This window comes from Nipponia nippon, unplaced genomic scaffold (genome assembly GCF_047370975.1).
Source record: "Nipponia nippon isolate SJK-2023a ecotype South Korea unplaced genomic scaffold, ASM4737097v1 scaffold_6, whole genome shotgun sequence".
NCBI lineage: Eukaryota > Metazoa > Chordata > Aves > Pelecaniformes > Threskiornithidae > Nipponia > Nipponia nippon.
In genome coordinates this window covers 47,773,549-47,781,061 of record NW_028262380.1, presented here as the reverse complement: position 1 = coordinate 47,781,061, position 7,513 = coordinate 47,773,549, and the positions used below count along the sequence as shown (strand labels likewise).

At 43.4% G+C, this 7,513-nt stretch overlaps 1 protein-coding gene across 1 annotated transcript in view; it reads left to right on the top strand.

Moving 5' to 3' along the window:
* Positions 1-1,261: 1,261 nt before the first annotated feature.
* GUCY1A1 (guanylate cyclase 1 soluble subunit alpha 1) overlaps positions 1,262-7,513 on the top strand; it is a 33,209-nt gene continuing 26,957 nt past the window's right edge. The window contains exon 1 of the mRNA XM_087737165.1: positions 1,262-1,376. The gene's annotated coding sequence lies outside the window, so the exon portion shown is untranslated. The remainder of the gene's footprint in view (positions 1,377-7,513) is intronic.

Sequence of the window (7,513 nt, the reverse complement as noted above, 5' to 3'; positions counted from 1 at the left end):
TGACAGTCAAGGAGACAACAAAACATTCACCCTCTCTTGTGTAAAGCTGGTCTGTTCAAAGCCGGTTGGAGATGTGCAGCTTTTGTTTTGGTTGCTTTCAACTCTCCCTTCCACGCCAGCTTGTTAAGCTACAACAGTGAGCTGCAAGAAATGGTACCCTTTCTTGTCTTGCCCTGTAGGTATGGTGCTCCTCCAAACTCATCCTTCAGCTTACAACAGCTGTTTCTCTTGGTGAAAGCTTCTGTTTGCTTCCATGGGACTTGATAGGGCAACTAATCCTACTGTGAGGTCGGTCACTGTTAATTGTCCAAGTCCAACAAAATAACTGTTTCTGACCCTGGGCTTCCAAAAACCATCCAGTGTTTTCACAGTGAAAATACTTTGAATATGCTGTGTTCATTTGTGAAGATTTAAAAATTGTGGCGTCGTCATTCTGTTTCGATGGTGACATGCAAGAATTAAGAGCATGACTTCTGACCTGGGCAACCCTATAAAAAGCGTTTTATGAATCTGTGTCCTAAATTGAACTTGGCTATCCGATATCCTGAAGCTGTTTGAATGATTCTTGTTTTCTGTGCTTATTTGGAAAGGTATTGTTTCCCTTCTGCCATTGCTTAGCTATTAGTTATAATATATTGGTTGTAATAGTCACGCTCCAAAGCTGTAGTAAGAATGCATATATATTATAGATTGTACAGAATATCACTGGCAACAAGTAAATCAAAGCCGTGGTAGAAAAAGCGCAAATAAAACAAATACAGTAGCACACCATTTTCAAACTGAGGAGTATTTGGAAGGATACTTGGGTGGAAAGACGTCGGTAACCACCGGGTCTTGCAGCCCCTGCAGACACCGGCTCCTACTCGCGCGAAGCCGCCAGCAGAAGCCACTGACTCTGCGCAGACTGACATTTCTGGAAACCTACATCCGAGCGGGGCTGCACGAAGACGGGGAAGCAGGCGCCGCCGCCGCGGGAGCGTGCGGCAGCGGGGCAGCGCCTGCCCTTGGCGCAGCCCGGCTGCAGCCCCGCACCGCCCGCCAACGCGGCGGCCCGGCGGCGCTCGGCGGGACGCGGGTGTCGGCGGCCCGGTCGCGCCGCCGGCGGCGGGGGAGCGGCGCGGGGGCGGCCGGGGGCAGCGCGCCTCCCCCGGGCCGCCGCCACCGCCCCCGCCGCGGCCCGGGGCCGCCCGCCCCGGCCCTGATTGGGCCCGCGGGGAGGCCCCTCCCGCCGGGCCCCCGCCCGCCGCCCGGGCGGCCCCGCCGCCGCGCCGCGCCCGCTCCCCAAATACACCTTGGCGGCGCCCGGGAGCGGCAGCGGCGCCCTGCCCAGAGCCGCTCGGCGGGGCTGCGCGGCCGCGGGTAGCCCCCGCCCCATGGTGAGTGAGCGGCGCCCGGGGCGCGGAGCGGGGCGCGGAGCGGAGCGCGGAGCGGCGCGGCGGGGACCCTGGACAGCGCTGGGACGGGGCGCCCGGCCGTGCCCGGGGGAGCGGGGCGATCAGGGCCGGGCCGGGCGGGGCCGGGGCCGGGGCCGGGTCTCTCGCCCGGCTGTGCGGTGTGAGGCTGAGTCCCGGGGTCGGGGCGGGGGGGGGGGGGGGGCGGGAAGCCCCCTCCCCTCGGCACCCCCAGCCCCGTTTGCAGCGTGCCCCGAGCCAAATATGGTCTTGAGGGGAATATGTGGCGATTCGGGGCTGGCAGCCATCTGGGAGCTGGCTGAGGTCCTCAGCCACGAGGGGTACTTCGCGGCCTTTGTGCATTGTGAGGCTTTCTAAGAATTTGCTGACTGCTACTGCCTGTCAAGCTAATTCAGCCCATTCAGACTAGTCTTACTGCGTTACACTTAGGTGAGGTTTCTTATCTGGTTTTCAGAGTAATTCATATCACGGCACTTCATGAATTAGACGCAAACCTGAGATTTAATCACATACTTGACGCTCTAACAATAACTTCATTTTTGCATTTGTTGCTACTCCAATTATTTTTTTCCTAGGAAGAGTAAATGAAACCCCAAACTGTGTTGTATTCATTATGATTGGCAGTTCACTTTTTCAGTCGATTTTCTTAGCTCCACTACGCTTTCTATTTTTTCAAGACTTTAGGCTCGTAACTTCTTTTCCGAGTGGACAGAGTTGTTTCTGTGGCTAAAGTTCAGCAACCATTACTAGCCCAGGCCTAACAGTCCCTTTATAAAATCATCTCTATGTATAAACGAGACACTTTAAAAGTTTTTCTCTCAGATGTAAAGGAGTACTTTAATACATCTTATGTACTCTCTCAAGCTTGATCTAATGCTGCTCCCTAAAATGGCTCTATTTTCAGAGCTGTTTGCTTATTCTGTGTATGTAGTGAGATGGCTTTCTAAGTTCGAAGGATGAATTAACAGGAAAATAGTCCTAAGCAAGCATGCAGTATTACTAAACATGAGCATTACGGTGAAATGAACTGTTTGCAATGCTGTATTTGGGCTGTGCACTTTCACTGGATTACAGGTTCCACTGTACTGCACATGGGTTGGTCTGCAGAGAAATGCTAAGACTTTTGATAGGTGAAATACTAGTAGGAAAAAAGAAATTTTTATTCGCTCAGATTTTCCATTGTGAAGTCTCAGAGTACGGAGTTACAGAAAAATGTAACAACCGAGCAAGTTTTCATAACAAGTGTAAGAGTTTAATTATCTTTCTGTGAATAGAACAAAGTCTTTTACTTATTTGGAAATGGTCTAATCTTATAGTTTTTCCTAAGACAAAACTCCCAGTGGAGCCACGCCCTTTTCTCGTAGTTATGATTAAGATGATTTGTTTCCAAACTACAGAAGGTAGGAGCAAGGAAGCATACACTTTAAATCACATAAATGGGTCTGCTGCTTTTCTAGGGCTAGGAACAAAAGGTGGTGACAGCCCATGCGGGAAAGAGATTCCAGTAAGAGACTATTTTACATAATTAACCAGAGAATGTAAGCAGTTTAAGCAACCAGAGACTGTGTGCAAATATGTTACAGATGCAAGCATGGGAAGTTCTCTTTATTGTAGAGAAGTTTCTTGCTTGGATTGTGTTGCTCTGGGGCACTACATATGGCCATACATTCTGCAGCTCTCATGACTCCTCTCTTTGCTTTGCTAATAGCAAGAACCTTAACTGAACTAGGTGATTGTAAGGAAGCGTGAGGAATACTGTAATGGTGATATAAAAGACTTTACGCTCCACATTCTCGGAAGAGAAAAGCAATTGCTGAAATCATGCTGATCTAAAGCAGGCAGGAAAAGTAAGGAAGGACGAAGAAGGAAATCACATCTTGAGATCTCCTGGTTGTATTTTTTACGGTGGAATTATGTAGCTTGGAGCTATTATGAGTCATGACAGTGCAAGATCACGAGGCAAGCACTGGAGGAGAAAGTAAGGAATTTAGTTCTACAGTGGGTTGTTTACCCTTTTTTGATATCATCATTAAAATGGCTCGCTATCCCCTCTCCCACTGGTTCACTTGCTGAGTATTCACTTAAATTATTCCATTAAGTTTTCAATGAACCGTTACAAATGAGAAGTCAAGGTTAGTCTTTAATGTCGTGTCCACAAAAGTAAGTACTGAAGTCTTGTATATTTGTCTTATTCTGATTAATGCTTCCTTTAAAAAACCTGTCCTTAACCGTTCTATGACAGTCTGTTTCAAAACAGATCCCATAGGGAAATCAAAACATAAGTAAGAGTTTATCATAAAATATAATCCTCAAAACATCAGTAGCAGTCAAAACCTGGTTATGTCATGTAATAAAAGGTAAAATATCACAGCCATTATGAAGATAGATGCCACCTGTTTGAAATTCTACTAAAAAAATACCGAGACTCACAATAAGCCATCCAAGAAGTCAAGGCAGAGTTTGTAGCAAATACAGCTATTTTCCTTTTAACCAAAATGAGTTGTTAAACCAAAAGATATTGTAAATTATATCTTAGTTAAAAAAATAAAAAATCAAGAACCTCAGTAATCTAAGGAAACAGACACAACATCTAAATTATCAACAAGCAAATATGTATTAGAAGGTACTGGCCGTATTTTGTATCTACTCTGTAGCCAAGCAGCAAGTTTCCTTTTTTTATACAAACTTATTCATTTAAGAAAAGTTCAGTATAGGTAAAGGGAAGTCTTTTAAAATAGTTATTGGAAACGACAGGACATGTTTTAAGGAATTTTGTTGTAACTGTATTTTGAAATCATTACGTTTCAGCTTGCACATTTTATTAGCAAATGAAAATTGAGCCGTGGAGAGCTGCCATTAGTTTCCTTGCTGGAATTCCTTGCACATTTTGTACTGTTTCCTTTTTAAAGTTCTTTATTGTCTATTTATTAAAGTGTTATTAAGTGTTTATTAAAATTCACTGCATTTATTTAGATGCTTAGCATTGCAATTAAGATTTTTAGCACTTGAAATTTAAATTAAGCCAAATCTCACATTTGACATTACTTTGAATATTCTTTTCGGCATGTTTTGAGCATCTGAGATATGGCTCTAATATATGTGATATATATTCAGAGAGTCTTGCATGACTGGTTGTACCAGGAGTAGAGATTCAAGTGTATAATTGAACAGATATTATATTTTTAAGTCAGTGTTCAGGGCATAAGTCTTTGTTCAAGAAAGCAACACTGTTCAGGACAGAATAGTAGTATCTATTTAATTTTAAAATTCCAGTAGGATTTAAGCATGTGCATAAATGGGCTAGGGCTTCTAGCCAGGGTGTAAACAACGATTTTTTTTTTGTAATAAGGGCAGCAAAATTTGCTAGACACAGCAGGTTTTTTTATAAGGTTTTTGCTTATAGATCCACCTGCTATGAACTAATTGAAAAGACCATGTTAATGTCTGTAACGAAGCCTTTTACATGTAACACAGGTATTGATTGCTACTCATTTAGTAACATGCTGTTCTTCCACTTTTTTGGTTGTCCTACTCAGGTGATGCCACTCTTAGGAAAGTGCTAGCATTGCCTTGTCATTTTGGCTCCTCATTTATGGCCTGTAGCTCATGCAGGATGCTTACTTATTTTTGTAGATGCGGAGTCTGGAGCAAGCTGACATCTACTCCCTTTTCACAGGAGTGCAGGTTTTACTGCTGTCAGTTCTGCTGCTTCATGACCTAAGTCAGAGCAAATACGTTCTCTAGGGATTAATTTTATTTCACCATGGAGAGACCTCACCAAGTCCTGTTTGTTCCTTCAGACTCCAAGTAAATTTGAGCTTTAGGGCTTCCACAGGCCTTCAGCCTCTGGGAGAATCTCCCCCTATCAGAGCATAGTCTTTTGTGATATTCACTTCCACTTATTTTTCATTCATATTTCCTATTATATGATAGTTAAGTGGAATCAATGCCCTTGCTAAGAATATTACTGCTTTCAGATTTAGCTGCCGAGTACTTCAACTAACATTCTCATTTGATTGAAATGCCCCCTTCCATAGTTCAGACCCTCACTGCTGCTTTTAGGCACCCTCCCTGCTCCTTGAACTCAGCAGTATTCTGGTAGCCATTATTCTTGATTTTACTGCTCTAACTCCTTATATTAGTTCCTTTATGTTACTTAAAGCCAACTTGTGAATTGATTTTCTTCTTGCATATTCATACTGTAGCTGTTCCAATAGAATGGTGCCCTGCTAGTAGAAGTATTTAAACAAGCCACCTCCTCATGCAAGTCAGCACCAGTAGACTCATTTCTTACAGGCAGCACGCTAAGCCTAGATGATAACCAAGTTGTGACCTTATGTATTGTTTCTGAGGGGGTACTTCTTTCACAAGACCCCCTGTCTGTACCTCCTGTGCATATGTATCTGCCTGGATGTGAACTGAATGCTATGCTGTCCCTGCTTGAGTGCCAAGGCCACTTTTTCTCAGCCCTAGGGCAAGGGGAAAAATGCCTGAGGACTTGTATCCCAGCATGGGGCTATGGGGCACAGAGCTGTCTGAAACCCTCTCTTGGGACCGTTTGGCTACGCCTTGCACTTTGCACATGGTTATGCCCATTGATTGTTTCAGCTAAGTCCATGTAGAAAATAGGTCAGCCATGCAGTGGCTCAGGAAGAGCGCTTTAGTTGTGTGGGTTGTAATCTAGAAAGCAGAGTGTATGCATCGTCATGGAGGAGGCTGGAACCAGTTCCAAAGATGTTATCAAGCATTGTGGAATCCAGCCTTTAGACAGCTATTTGTATTAGAGAGTTGCAAGGAATATCCCATGCAAGTCATCCAATCGTTTCAGTGTGAGTAAAAATTTCTTACTATAAGGCAATGTGCTAAAATATTTTGATTATTTTCTCCTCCACAAATGGAAATTGAAAGAAATATACATTTATGAAGTGAATCTCTTCCTCAGACCCATTCTAAGGTATTCAGAACAAAAATAGATCTCTCATTTGGGGAAACCATATTTTGTGGGAATCCTCCTGGTGTAATTCTAGAATGTCACCAATTCCAGAGGGTGCGGTAAAACTTATGGTTTCTGTGATGCCACATACAGTAGTTGCTGCTAAACTCTCCAGTTTTAATGAATAATAGCACAGTTATTTTTGAGATCCCAGAAACAGGTTTCCCTATGGTATATTAGACAGGAGTGCAATGACTGCCTTTCTAATGCTGACCAAGGTAAACGTGTGTTTAATTTGACTTCAACCTTGCATTTCACTTGGCACTTGATACAGATGGAGGCTGACAAAAGTTGTTCAGGGAAAGCTGATTTCCCTCCTCGGCAAATACAGAAACTCTTCACACATGAAAGCGCCTCAGTAAAAGGCTGACTACAATGGAGGAACACCTCAGCAAGATTTCCAGTTTATTGCTTGGAAAAACTGGGATTTTGCATTTGCTCATAATTATTTCTATGATTTGAAAACACAAGACAATATACCCAGTTGCTGTCTTCTGGTTAATAAGGAGGGGTGTCTACTTATATTAATAGCTGTGTGGCTCCCTAGTCCTGACTGCCGGCACCCTGGAGCCTAAAATACTCATTGCAGTTCCTGTTTTAAATAGCACTGCTAAAAATGGCAAAATTTCCATGTCTTTGGAGAAAGCATGCATCAATCTAACTTTAAATTTCCTTTTTTTTTCTTTTCGCCAAAATTGTCTTCATAGTTGTCTATTTGCACTAGCAAGCTGGGAGTGCAAAACCACTTGCCTCACGTTGAGAAAAATATCCGGTAGATTGATAAACTGTTCAAATTTTGGTGAAAATATAGCCCTTAGTCCATAGAACTCACAAAGCATATTTAGAGGTAGGATTTTAGAACTTCCACATGGGAAGACTGGTATGAAGGGAAGGTAGTCTTGTGGCTTAAGAAACTTGGCAAGGCTTTTGGTCCATGTGGAACTGCGTATTTTTTTTCTCAAAAACTTCAGGAAATCATGACAGAAATAATTACAATTAATTTTAGATTGAATTAAATGCATATTTTGATGCAGTTAAAGCTTCCCAAACAGGTTGCATGATATTAATAAAACTAGCCACAAGGAAATGCCTTTCCTATAAGCAATTA